Here is a 13,591-nt window from a genome sequence, read left to right as displayed (position 1 = left end):
TATTTACTTCTTAACCACCACATATGTACATTTACACAAAACACACCCACTTCTCACTGTGAATAGTAATACAAGAAATGGAGAAAACAAGCTCATAAGGATCTAAGGATGAGTCCATGCTTCCAGAAATTCTCAGTATACTACACAACAGAAACAAAAAAGCAACATTATTTTTGAAAGATTATAAATACATATATATAAATATATATTTATATGTTTATATAAATATATTATATATTTATATATTCATATATATATATATGAGAGTGCATGAATGAATGTAGGGAAGGGCAGAGGGAGGAGGAGGGAGAGAATCTTAAGCAGATGAGTTCGGAGCTCTGTGCAGGGCTTGATCTCACAACCTGAGACATGACCTCAGCAAAATCAAGAGTTGGACACTTAACCAACTGAGCCAGCCAGGCACCCAAAAAAGCAAAATTATTTTTAATGACTTAAAGAAATTTCTTTCATGTACAAATTAGCCCTAGGTTGTGTGTGTGTGTGTGTGTGTGTGTGTGTGTGTGTGTGTGTGTGTACATTTTTCTTTATTTATTGTAGAAATATGGAATGGTCTTAACAAGTTACTTCACTGATACAGGACAATACAATTTCCTCGTTTTTCAAATTCTCTATTCCTTTTATATTGTTGTAAGATAATCTCAAGAGGTGACAGAAAATAGTGATAATAAATGGCAAAATAAATACTAATGTAACAACTTATCTAATTTTTCCAAGTGAGCAAATTAGTAACAATCAAGATCAATTGATAAAAGAGGGTCATTTAAAAGAATAAAACAATAGAAAATAAAATTTCCACTCCTTCAAATGCTTTTTAATTGCTGCATAACTATAATATTGTTTCAAAGTGATGTGACCTACAAAATAATTTCAAATTATAGACAGTGATGCTGATATGTTTAATATTATATATTTTCATAAGTTCAACTATTATTCATCAAATAGAAATAGGAAAACGTCAGTGCTAATTATGGGTTTACTTTTGTTTTCTCTTGGTATAAAAGAACTTCTGGAGCCTTTCTGAATCAAGTAAATGGATCTTAAAAATGGATCTGTAGTGACTGAGTTTATTTTACTAGGATTTTCTGGACAATGGGAACTTCAGATTTTTTCTTGTAACATTCTCCTTAATCTACAGTGCTACTGTGTTGGAAATAATCTCATTATGGTCACAGGCCATTTAGTCCACTCTTCATTCTCCATGTACTTCCTCCTGGGAAACCTCTCCTTTCTGGATATGTGTCTCTCCACTGTCACCATATCCAAAATGATCAGAACTTACTCAACAAACACAAGACCATCTCCATTTGGGGCTGCATGACCCAGATGTTCTTTATGCACTTCTTTGGGGGTGCTGAGATGACTCTTTTGATAGCCATGGCCTTTGACAGGTATGTAGCCATATGCAAACCCCTGCACTACAGGACAATCTTGAGCCACAGGCTGCTGAGTGGGTTTTGATACTTTCATGGACAATTGGGTTTGTACACACCATGAGCCAGATGGTATTGACAGTAAACTTGCCTTTCTGTGGCCCCAATGTCATAGACAATATATTTTGTGACCTTCCCCTTGTGATTAAGCTTGCTTGTATGGACACATACACCCTGGAATTCTTCGTCATTGCTGACAGTGGGCTGCTCTCATTCACCTGTTTCATCCTCCTGCTTGTCTCCTACACTGTCGTCCTGATCACTGTACAACAAAGATCATCTGGAGGGCTCTCCAAGGCTGTGTCCACACTGTCTGCACACATCATTGTCGTCACTCTGTTCTTTGGACCTTGTATCTTTATCTATGCCTGGCCATTCAATAGTTTCACAGGCAATAAAGTCCTTGCTGTGTTTTACACTGTTATCACACCCTTACTGAATCCTATTATCTACACCCTGAGAAATCAGAAAATGCAAGGGGCCATGAGCAAATTATGGTTCCAACATGTTATCTCTACACAGAACTTCTAGATCTGAGCATTATATAATTAACATAAGTTTCAAATACTGTGATAACAGAAATTAAATTGATTATATATAATATACGCTTTCACTCTTATGTTAGAGTGACCAGGGCAGAACCATTGTGCAGAAAACCATAAAATATTTTAATTCGCGTTTACTACTGCTAAAGCACACAATGAGAATGAGTCACACGGAAAACAGACATATCAATCTGAGCACAAAGATTTTCAGGTCATAGGAATCCCACAAAGGAGTATTTGGGTCTTGAAGTTATTTAGTTGCAGTTCACATTACAACAACCAAAATATGTCTTTGTTAATAGTTGTTACATTGACCAATAATTTAAAAAATATATAAATTTTATATGTATATATTTTAATACATTTGATGTTTACAAAATGAGATCATACTGTATAAAGTTCATTATAACCTACCTTTTTTCACTTAAATAATGTGAATATTTTCCATATTCTTAGTTTTCTTAAACACCATTTAATTGTTAGCAGAATATTATATCCTAAGATTCCTGTAACTCATTGAAGAAAGTAAGCCCCAACTGTAAGAATTCTAGATTGCTCAACTTTTTACACAAAACAGTAATGTTGCTCTAGGTTGTTGCTTATAAACTAGGCTTAGAGATGGACAGTTTAGACATGTATCTTCTTCTTAGAGTAACAGACAATAACACTAAATTTCAAAGTCAAATGAGATTATTAAAGGACCCAAATGAATGAAAATGCGGCAACCTCCATGGCATTAGTGCCCTCTACTTTCTCCTTACAGGTCAACCCAGAACAAGCCACACAATGGAGTCCATGGAATAAGTAAATCTATCTGAAGTGTCAGAATTCATTTTGACCACCAGCAGGATATATAGTTTTTTCTCTCTGCACTTTTCCTAATTGTCTATGTGGCCATAGTTTCAGGTAACTTTCTCATTGTGGTCACAGTGCTTTACATCCCAAACCTGAACACCCCCATGTACGTTCTTCCTGGAACTCTCTCCTTTATGAATGACCTTTGCTTCCATTTCCACTGTGAAGATGATTGTGAAGTTGGTTAAAAAAAAAAAAAAGCATAAGACCATTTCCTTTGCTGGATCTTTCTCCTTCACCTACTGGGTGGAGCTGAAATGGAACTTTTGGTCTCCATGGCATATGACAGATTTGCGGCTATTTATAAGCCCCTACACTGCATAACCATCATGAACAGGAAGGTGTGTTTTTGCTGGTAGTGACCTCATGATTCTTAGGTCTTCATTCAGGGCTTCAGATACTCTGTTGTGAATTTGCCTTTCTGTGGTCCCAACGTGGTGGTCAGCACTTCCTGTGATCTCCCTCTGGTCACTAAGCTTGCCTGCATAGATACCTATATCGTACAGATTGTCACTGCTGCCAGTGTGGGATGATCTCCCTGAGCTGGTTCATGACTTTGTTTATCTCCTACAGTCCGATCCTCAAAACCATTAAGAGTCACTCTTCTACTGGGCCGTCCAAAGCTCATTCCACTTTGATCACATCACAGTGGTGATTCTCTTTCTTGGCCCATGCATCTTCACCTGTATCTGGCCCTTCAGCAACCACTCTGTGGATAAGTTCCTTGCTGTATTTTACACCGTTGTCACCCCATCTTGAACCTAATTATCTACACTCTGCGAAACAAAGAAATGAAGACAGCCATGAAGAAATTCTGGCATGATTATGTGAGTTCTAGCGAGGATATTTAGATTAAAATTATAATTTAGAGAGAAACAAGTTTTTAAAAATTTTTAAAGAAAACTTTACATCTTTTAAAAACTTTCATTGACTTATAGAGAGTATGTCAAGTATAAGGCGTATAAAAGTCAGACCTTCAAAGATATTTTGAATGCAGTACCAACAAAAAAGAAACCAATGCCTTTATATATTTTAAATGATGCTGATTGATTATAAAAATTGTCCATTAAAAACCCATCTGTATTTGGGGCACCTGGCTGGCTCAGTCAATGAAGCATGCAACTCTTGATCTCAGGGTTACAGGTTCAAGCCCCACATGGGACATAGGGATTACTTAAAAATAAAAAAAAAACTTTAAAAAAGTCATTTGTATTTAAGAGAAGTGAGTAAACATGTGCTTTATCAATGTATTAAAATGGTATTGGTTGAAAGGGAAAATAAAGTGAAGCCCCAGAAATTCCATCAAATTTTTCTGTATGGTCAGATTGATTTGGCACTTACCGTGGGACCGAAGTTGGTTCTCTGCTTTCTCAATAATATTAATGTTTCAGTCAGCTTTCACACGTGGTGCCTCCTAAGAAAACAGTGATTCTGAGTTTCAGTATCTACGTATATACTGCCAAAGCACACTCCTTTTTCTTGTTGTCTCCAAAATGAGATGTTGTAGATGCTTTTAAGGCTGCTAATATCGTCCAATATTATTTCTATCTCAGAAACTATGTACCTGACTACAAAAAAAAAAAAGAAAGAAAGAAAGAAAGAAAGAAAGAAAGAAAGAAAGAAAGGGGTACAAAATTCAGAAATACACTGATTTTTCCTTAAGGATAATTTGAATTTGAAATATGTTTAATAATAAATCACATCATGCATGTTATTATTTTATACTCTGGATATTGTCACATCACTAGTAATTCCCACTGATAAAGTAAAATTCCATGGAGTTTCTCTAGTTGTGAACTTGAACAGATTTATTCACAGCTTCTCTTTAGTCCTCTCTGTATTATATGACATTGATATACGAGTTAAAAACAGTAGCAACAGAAAGTTGTATTTTATCCTTTTAAGGAATCTAATTGTGGGCAAAAGTGGAGTCCTAACAACAAAAGAGGATCAATGTGTATTTTTAGTAGGTTTTTTTCTTCTTTTATGTATCATATGACATAATCACAAAACTAGAATTGAATGATTATGGAAAACGTTGAAATTAGGGAAGAAATTTGAAGTAGTGGCAGCAAATGTGGTTACAGAGACAAAAAGCATAGGAAAATAATCCTGTGTATTCACTCAATGAAAATAAATAATCTGAATAATACCAAACATAAGCAAAGGTTTTCTTTAACTTTAACAAACGGCGATATAAACCCCTACAGGAGAAATTTTAAAATGGATAAGTCTATTCTACTATGGTCAAACTGTCTCCAAAAGCATTCTGATAAATTCAAAATTCACTATAGATTATTTCCTTATGTTCCATTAAAAATAAAACAAAGAAATATTCCCATTCTACAGACAAATACAAATTGTTTGTGAACACGAACCATAAACAAAACAGAAGCAGTGCGAAAGAAGCACACACACACATTGATTCTACTACAGAGGCACATGCTAAATGCCTACACTACTACCTCCCAGTCAGAAGATAAAGATATTTTAACAATATCTAGGGAACTATGAGAGGAGAATTTTTGGGTCAGCCACAATAACTATTAGAGAATATGAAAGAATCCAAGGCATTTAGAGAACTCCCTCATGTCCCACAAGTCAAATTTCTATTTGACACATCCATGCCAAGTACTCTTACCACTGGCAGAGTAGGAAACATGGGACAGCTTCACACATAGATCACACACAATGTAGACATATTTGCTGATGTGTTCGATGGGGCCTGAAAGAGTCCCTCGCCCAAAAGCTCATTCAGTATAGTGTACCACATGACCTGAAATTTCACTGCATTTTTTCAATCTTTTAGTAATAACTTTGCTTTTAACACATTCATTGAGATACCACCTTATGCCAGTTAGAATGGCAAAAATTGACAAGGCAGGAAACAATAAATGTTGGAGAGGATGTGGAGAAAAGGGATCCCTCTTACACTGTTGGTGGGAATGTAAGTTGGTACAGCCACTTTGGAAAAGAGTGTGGAGGTCCTTTAAAAAGTTAAAAATAGAGCTACCCTATGACCCAGCAATTGCACTACTGGGTATTTACCCCAAAGATACAGACGTAGTGAAGAGAAGGGCCATATGAACCCCAATGTTCATAGCACCTTTGTCCACAATAGCTAAATCGCGGAAGGAGCCGAGATGCCCTTCAACAGGTGACTGGATTAAGAAGATGTGGTCCATATATACAATGGAATATTACTCAACCACCAGAAAGAACGATTACCCAACATTTGCAGCAACATGACGGGACTGGGGACTCAGGGAAACAAACTGAGGGCTTCAGAGGGGAGGTGGGTGGGGGACTGGGATAGCCCAGTGATGGGTACTAAGGAGGGCACATACTGCATGGAGCACTGGGTGTTATACACAAACAATGAATCATGGGACACAACATCAAAAACTAAGGATGTACTGTATGGTGACTAACATAACATAATAAAAAATTATTATAAAAAATACATTCATTACTTAAATACACAAAAATACAAACGGTAGCACATCTTCTTGTTTTCAGTCATGCATATCATATCATGACTGAGTTTATTAACACTGCTCTTCTACGACAACCAGCTGAGGTCAGACCATTGCAGAAACGGTGGCCTGATGGGTGCAGAGACTAGGAATAGACAGGGAGAAGATAGAGAAAGATGGGACAACAGCCTAGGAAATACAAAGATTTTACACATTTTTTTTTAAATTTCTTAGACAAGCTTTGATCATTCTATAATGAAGAGCACTGGCCAAGAGGAGAGAACAACTTGGAAGTTCTATTTGTATAACAGGAAAATGGGTCTAACTCCAAGAAACTGCACCTGAGATCTGGGGTCCTAGCTGGAATCCCAGACTCTGCAGGCACTGCTATCCAGCACATTCACATTCTGAAAGGAACTGAGTACAGTTGACCCTTGAACAACATGGATTTGAACTGCCCAGGCTCACCTATAGGCCAAGTTCTTTTGAAAAATACAGTACACTACTGTAAATGTATTTTCTCTTCCTTATGATTTTCTTAATAGCATTTTCTTGTGTTCTGCTTACTTTATTAAAGAATACAGTATGTAATGCACAAAATATATAAGATATATGTCAATCAATATTTTATGGTATTGTTGGTAAGGCTTCCAGTCAACACTAGGCTATTAGTTGTTAAGTTTTGGGAGAGTCAAAAGTCACACATGGATTTTCAGCTATGTAGGGGGTTAGGACCCTGAATTCCTGCTTTGTTCAAAGGTCAACTGTATTGTCTCTATTCCGTACAAACACTTTGTGAATGTTCACAGACACTCAATTCATGATCACCAACACTTGCAACAACCTAAATGGATAAGGAAGCTGCAATTGACCCATTCATTATTTGTGTATTGATCAATAAAGAGGAATAAACTAGGATGGGCTGTATGAGAAGTTTGGAAAATGATCTCACCAGAAAAACAGCAATAACACCGGAAAAAGTTTTCAGACAAAAATACCCAAAACAAAATAAAATCCTTAAACTTTTTGAAGTCTCTGGAAAAAAATAACCAGAGGGCATACAACAGGTTCAGAAATATTTATTCAAGAATCTTGATAAGAGCAGGGGGAGTCTGACATTTAAGCCAGAGTCTGCTCCTATTTCTCCCAGTTCTATGCTGTGACAGTTCTCTGCTACACAGGTGCTGCATCCCATAAAGAGGCAGCTCCCTCTGTCTCTCCAAGATCCAGAAGTGGGACAAAGAAATTTCCAATCAGATATTTTGAACTTCTGATTCTCATATTCTTCTACAACTTGTGTTGCAGATTTAATGACATTTCATGTATGACGGAATACTATCATATATTTTTCTCTGCTTCATGGCTGGAATCATTATCGGCATATGCCCAGGTTGCAACAGAAACAGATTTTAACTGGAAATTAAACTGACACTTCAGGTTACCTCATAAAAAGTTACCTACATACTTAGATACATGTATAATCCTCAAGAAAGTTTCTAAATGGGGGATTTTTCTTAGAAAGACTTTAGATGTTTAGCTTCAGAAAGAATGTTTATCTTAAAGGTACAAGAAATAGTATCATCATTTTTAATTTCGGGAAAAGTTTTCAATTAGCAATAATCGCGCCTCGGATAAACCTCATTGGCTACGATACTGCCACTGCGCAAAGCTCATTTTTATTTTCAAACGTGAAAGGAGGAGACATTATGGAAGCTATTTCAATCTACTTCTAGACTGTACATGAGAAATACAATATGAAATACATAAGGAAGGAAATTACATTTCAATATAAGAATAAAATTTCAAAAACCAAAGCTTCAAAAGGCATTGATTTACTCTATGTGTTGGTGAACTGTCAGGCCTGCAAGCCTAAAAGCACAGCCTTAATGCTTGAGCATGGAGTGGTGTTCAGTACTGCATGTATCCATGGTTGAGTAATACTACATTTGAATCCCTTCTCTTTAACATTTCCAAAATCCTATCCTAGTTCTACTCTCTTTAATGAATGCTACTTCTTAATTCATGTCCTTCTAATGTCAGCACACATTTAAAGGGTATAGTTAAAAGCAAAGTTGAGAGGAAGAAGATATAACTTTTCCCTCTTAGAAACCAGATCCTAATATGATCTCAAATACGAAAAACTGTTTAACTATTTTCGTTCACTTTATTGTTTTCTGCATAGGTGAATATCAGATAATATTTAATCTATGAAGAAATTATGTTCATGCAACAGAGTGTATCTGTTAACATAAGTAATAAAGGAAAGAAAAAAGCAACAGCACACCTGAATCAACTTAAAAACAAGCCTGCTTTGCTTGCCAAAAATAAGTTGTAAGAACCGATCATTCTCTTTACATGAGAATGTGTTCCAACCCAGTAACACAGAAAAAAATTTTACGTCATTGCTCTGCAAACACAGCACTGTGACTTCAAATTCATAAAACTTTCCGAGATTCTACGGACTATGCAAAATGTAAGCCACACAAAATGTGTATTTTCAGTATTGTAAAATTTTAAAATATGCAAAATAGTCTTAGACATACATATGTGTGTATATATATAATATCACACTATTGGCCATTAACATGGAATAAACTATCTAAGATTTTTGAATTGCTGAAATGAAGAAAGAAAATTAATTGTTTTAAGATAGTATATAACCCTTTAAAATTTAGGCACACAGTATTACTTTCAGAAGGCACCGCTTGTTTTCTCATGAGTTATTTAGATCATTCTCAAACTCGGGAGTTGACTACGCAGCCTCTTCATTTCCATCTTCATGTCCTTGTTCCTCAATGTGTAGATAACAGGATTCAGAATGGGTGTAATCATAAAGTCCAAAATGGTAAGAAATTTATCCACTGACATGGTGGGAAATGGCCACACATAAACAAAGATGCATGGTCCAAAGAACAAAATCACCACAGCGATGTGAGCTGACAGAGTAGAAAAGGCCTTAGACAAACCACCATGTATGGAACGTTTCCACACAGTGACCAGGATGAAGATATAGGACATAAGCAATAAGAAGAAGGTGCCCATGGAAATGAACCCACTGATGGCAATAACCACGAATTCCATTCTGTAGGTGTCTGCGCAGGCAAGTCTGATAAACCAAGGAAGGTCACAGTAAAAGCTATCTATCTCATTAGGACCACAAAAAGGCAAGTGGCCAACAAAAGCTAACTGGGCCACTGAATGAATGAAGCCAATAGCCCAAGCACCAGACAGAAGTAAAATGCACATCTGCGGGCTCATGATGGTCAGGTAGTGGAGGGGCTTTCAGGCCATGGCAACGAGCAGCACCATCTCTGATCCACCCAGGACATGAAGGGCAAATATCTGGATGACACATCCCTGAAAGGATATGGTTTTGTGCCCTGAGTGCAGATCAGATATCATCTTGGGAACCATTTAGGTAGAAAGACACAAATCAATAAATGAGAGATTGGCTAAAAAGAAGTACATGGGGGAATGTAAGTAAGGGTCAAAGGTCACTATGAACACCACAAGGAGGTTTCCCCAAACAATTGTTACGTAAAACACTGTAGAGAAAACAAGGAGAAAGTGCTGCACTGGTCTATAGGTAGAAAGTCCCAAGAATACACATTGAGACACTTCAGGGTAATTTGCTTCATACATTGGCTTTGCCTGGTGCACCTAAAAGACCAAATCAAAATAATGAAGAAAGAATTTATCAAAAATTATTATTTAAAAACACAGATTTGAGCTTTCACTAAGTCTGATTTTAAGAAGAAATCTTCAGTAACAGCCATAAGGTGTTTTCTTTAAAGTGAGAGAGGGAACACAAAAGAGAATCTTAAGCAGGCTTTAGGCCCAGTGTGGAGCCCAATGCAGGACTAGATCTCACAACCCTGAGACCATGACCTGAGCTGAAATCAAGAGTCGTACACTTAACTGACTGAGCCACACAGGCACCCCTGGAAAATTCTTTCTTAACATCCTTCATTAACAAAACAAAGAGGAAATAGCTGACAGTAACCAAGACATTAAAATCAAAATCATATCATATGTAGCTATACATAGATAGAGAAAGATAGTGTATATAGATATGCATATTGATATTTTTATATGAAGATGGAAACACTATAAAAATAAAAGTAACAACACTGTGGAAAATATCAGATGATCAGCATTTTTAATATGAAATTAATTGCTCTAAATACATTTCAAAAATGTAATATACCAATTTTAAAATGAATAAAACATGAAAACTATTAACCAAAACAAAATGCCTATTAATCATAATCATACGAAAAGTAAAACACTCAGTAATCAATTAAATATAAATAAGATTATGCCAGAGTGCCATTTTGTTCTAATGAATTGTCTAAGTTTCTAAAATATTGATGATTTATCATGGATGAGGCTGTGAGGAATCAGATACAGTCATTAATAGTGCTTTCTATTATTTAGAATTTAATTTTTCCACATTTAACCACCTAGATTTAATATATCCACATTTCCCTTTATAAATTATGGATTTTGTGTTATTCTTTAAACTTTCTCCAAATAACGATTAGCCACCAAGTACATTTTAAATGCATTTCTTGCATTTGTGGTTACATAACTGCATATATTTGGCAAGTCATTGAATTGTGTATCTAAAAATTAGTGACTTTTATTCTGTGTAAATTATACAGCAATAAAAGTGATTTTAAAATGTAAAAAAAAGATTAAAAATAGAAATACCATATGATCCAACAATTCCAGTACTGGGTATTTACCCAAAGAAAACAAAAACATCTATTCGAAAAGATATCTGCACTCCTATGTTTACTGCAGCATTATTTACAAGCTATGGAAGCAGCCTAAGTGTCCACTGATAGATGAATGGATGCAGATACATTGTGTGTGTGTATTCGATTATATGGGTTATATATTTATTAGAATATATGGACTATTACTGGAATATGGAATACTACTCAACCATAATAAAGAATAAGATCTTGCCTTTTGTGACAACTTTGATGTTGTGCTAAGTGAAATGAGTCAAGACAGAGAAAGCCAAACACCAATTGGTCTCACTTACATGTGAAATCCAAAAAGCAAGACAAACAATTAAAAAAACAGAAACAGACTCATAAACACAGAGAAGAAACTAATGGTTACCAGAGGGAAGAGGGTGGTAGGATGGGCAAAGACGCAAGGGGATTAAGAGGTACAATCTTCCTGTTCTAAAATACGTAACTCATTAGAATGAAAATACAGCATAGGAACATAGTCAATATATATAATAACATCTGGTGACAGATGTAACTGCATTTATCATGGGAGCACATGTGTAAATGTATAGAATTGGTGAATCATTATACTGTACACCCAAAACTAGTATAGTATTGTATGTCAACAATACTTCAATAAAACAAGCTGCAGAATTCTTTAAAATAACAATAATACGTACTCCAAAAAAGGTTAATTTTCCTTAATTTATTTTTATAATATTTTTTATTATGTTAGTCACCATACAGTACATCCCTAGTTTTTGATGTAAAGTTCCACAATTCATTACTTGCGTACAACACCCAGTGCACCATAGGCTGGTGATGGGTATTAATTTTCCTTAATTTATGACCAAGAATCTCACTTCAAGAAAATTTGCTTACTGTTATAATAGATGAATTAAAAAAGAAGCTATAGGGCTACCTATTAGCACCATAGTTATTTAAAAAATATACGCAAGTAATGAATCATGGAACTTTACATCAAAAACTAGGGATGTACTGTATGGTGACTAACATAATATAATAAAAATATTATTTATAAAAAACTTCAAAAAAATTAAAAACATCAGAATAAATTTACAATTAATAAAAACAAAAAATATATATGCAAATATACATATGCATATGTATGTGGTTATGCATGCAAGCATATAGATATATACATACATATATGATTACATGAAGATATACACATATATACATTTATTCATATACATAGATAATGCCACGTCAAAACAATACATAAAACAGCTTGAAGAGGCTTCCACCTGCCAAAGTGGGGACAATTTGAACATCAAATGGTTAATGACATTTTATTTTGAAAAACTGAATAAGAATAAAATCTATTTGTCCACATTGAGATTAAAAATCAAATATAAATACACCATTGGCAGGAGTATGGGTGCACAACTGTAGACCGATTTTTTTAAAAAAACAATATAGGAAGAAATGGATTATGCTCTATTTATCAGTGCTGAACTGAGTGTGTAAGTGATCCTTGACTTCTCTCAGAAGGCACGTGACTTAATCTATGTGGGATCACTTCCTGTAAATGTTCTGTAATTAAGTCATGAAAGCCACATACTTGCTCAAAAAAAAAAAAAAAAAGTGGTGAGAGTGGACATCCTTGTCTTGTTCCTGACCTTACAGGAAAGGCTCTGTTTTTCCCCACTAAGGATGATGTTAACTGTGGGCTTTTCATAGATGACTTTTATTATGCTGAGATATGTTCCTTCTAACCCTACTTTGTTGAAGGTGTTTTTATCATGAATTGGTTTTGTATTTGCCAAATGTTTTTTTCTGTGTCTATTGAAATGATCATATGGTTTTTATCTTTTCTGTTTTTGATGTGATGCATCATGTTTGACTTGTGACTATTGAACCACCCTTGCATCCTGGCAATAAATCTACTTGATCATTAAAAAAAAAAAAAAAGAAAAGAAATAACCTAAATGTCCACAATAGAGAATTAATTTTTTAATAGTAATTCCACCTGAGGAGGCATTTAATTTTGTATATTGAAATCAAAGTCCATACCATGAAAGATATGAATAATTTTCATTAAATAAAAAGAAATGGTTATAAAATAAAATAAATAGGAAACCCTGATCCCTAACCCTAATCCTTTGGCGAGTTCTCTGAACAGCAGGATACCAGGCACCTATCCTAACCCTAACCCTAGATCTGAGAAAAAAAAAATTAATAGGAAACCCATTTTAAAAACTTATATATCTATGGAAAAAATAGAAATATGCTTATCTTTAATGCTTATCAGTAAATTGTTACTCTCTGAGCTTCTACGTATTTATTAGTTTGAACCATATGGTATTGTTCTTTGTGAAGCTCCAAAGATAAATTTTAATGTTACAGATTTCAATCTAATACAGTAACTTATTTGTTTCTTACAGTAACTTATTTGTTTCTCCACCTGCACTGCCAATACCAAGCCTTTTTTTTTTTCTGACAGAGAGAGACAGTGAGAGAGGGAATACAAGTAGGGGGAGTGGGAGAGGGAGAAG

General features: G+C 35.1%; 3 pseudogenes; 1 reads left to right on the top strand and 2 right to left on the bottom strand.

Annotated features, from left to right (window-relative positions):
• Positions 1 to 576: 576 nt before the first annotated feature.
• Positions 577 to 3,626, top strand: LOC103656389 (annotated as a pseudogene).
• A 4,252-nt stretch (positions 3,627 to 7,878) lies between these two features.
• LOC121105758 lies at positions 7,879 to 7,998 on the bottom strand (annotated as a pseudogene).
• A 1,027-nt stretch (positions 7,999 to 9,025) lies between these two features.
• Positions 9,026 to 10,132, bottom strand: LOC103656388 (annotated as a pseudogene).
• Positions 10,133 to 13,591: the final 3,459 nt, after the last annotated feature.

The sequence above is a fragment of the Ursus maritimus genome, unplaced genomic scaffold (genome assembly GCF_017311325.1).
Source record: "Ursus maritimus isolate PB19 unplaced genomic scaffold, ASM1731132v1 scaffold_292, whole genome shotgun sequence".
NCBI classification, from domain to species: Eukaryota; Metazoa; Chordata; class Mammalia; order Carnivora; family Ursidae; genus Ursus; species Ursus maritimus.
The sequence above is the reverse complement of the archived record's forward strand: the minus strand, read 5'-3'. Positions and strand labels throughout refer to the sequence as shown.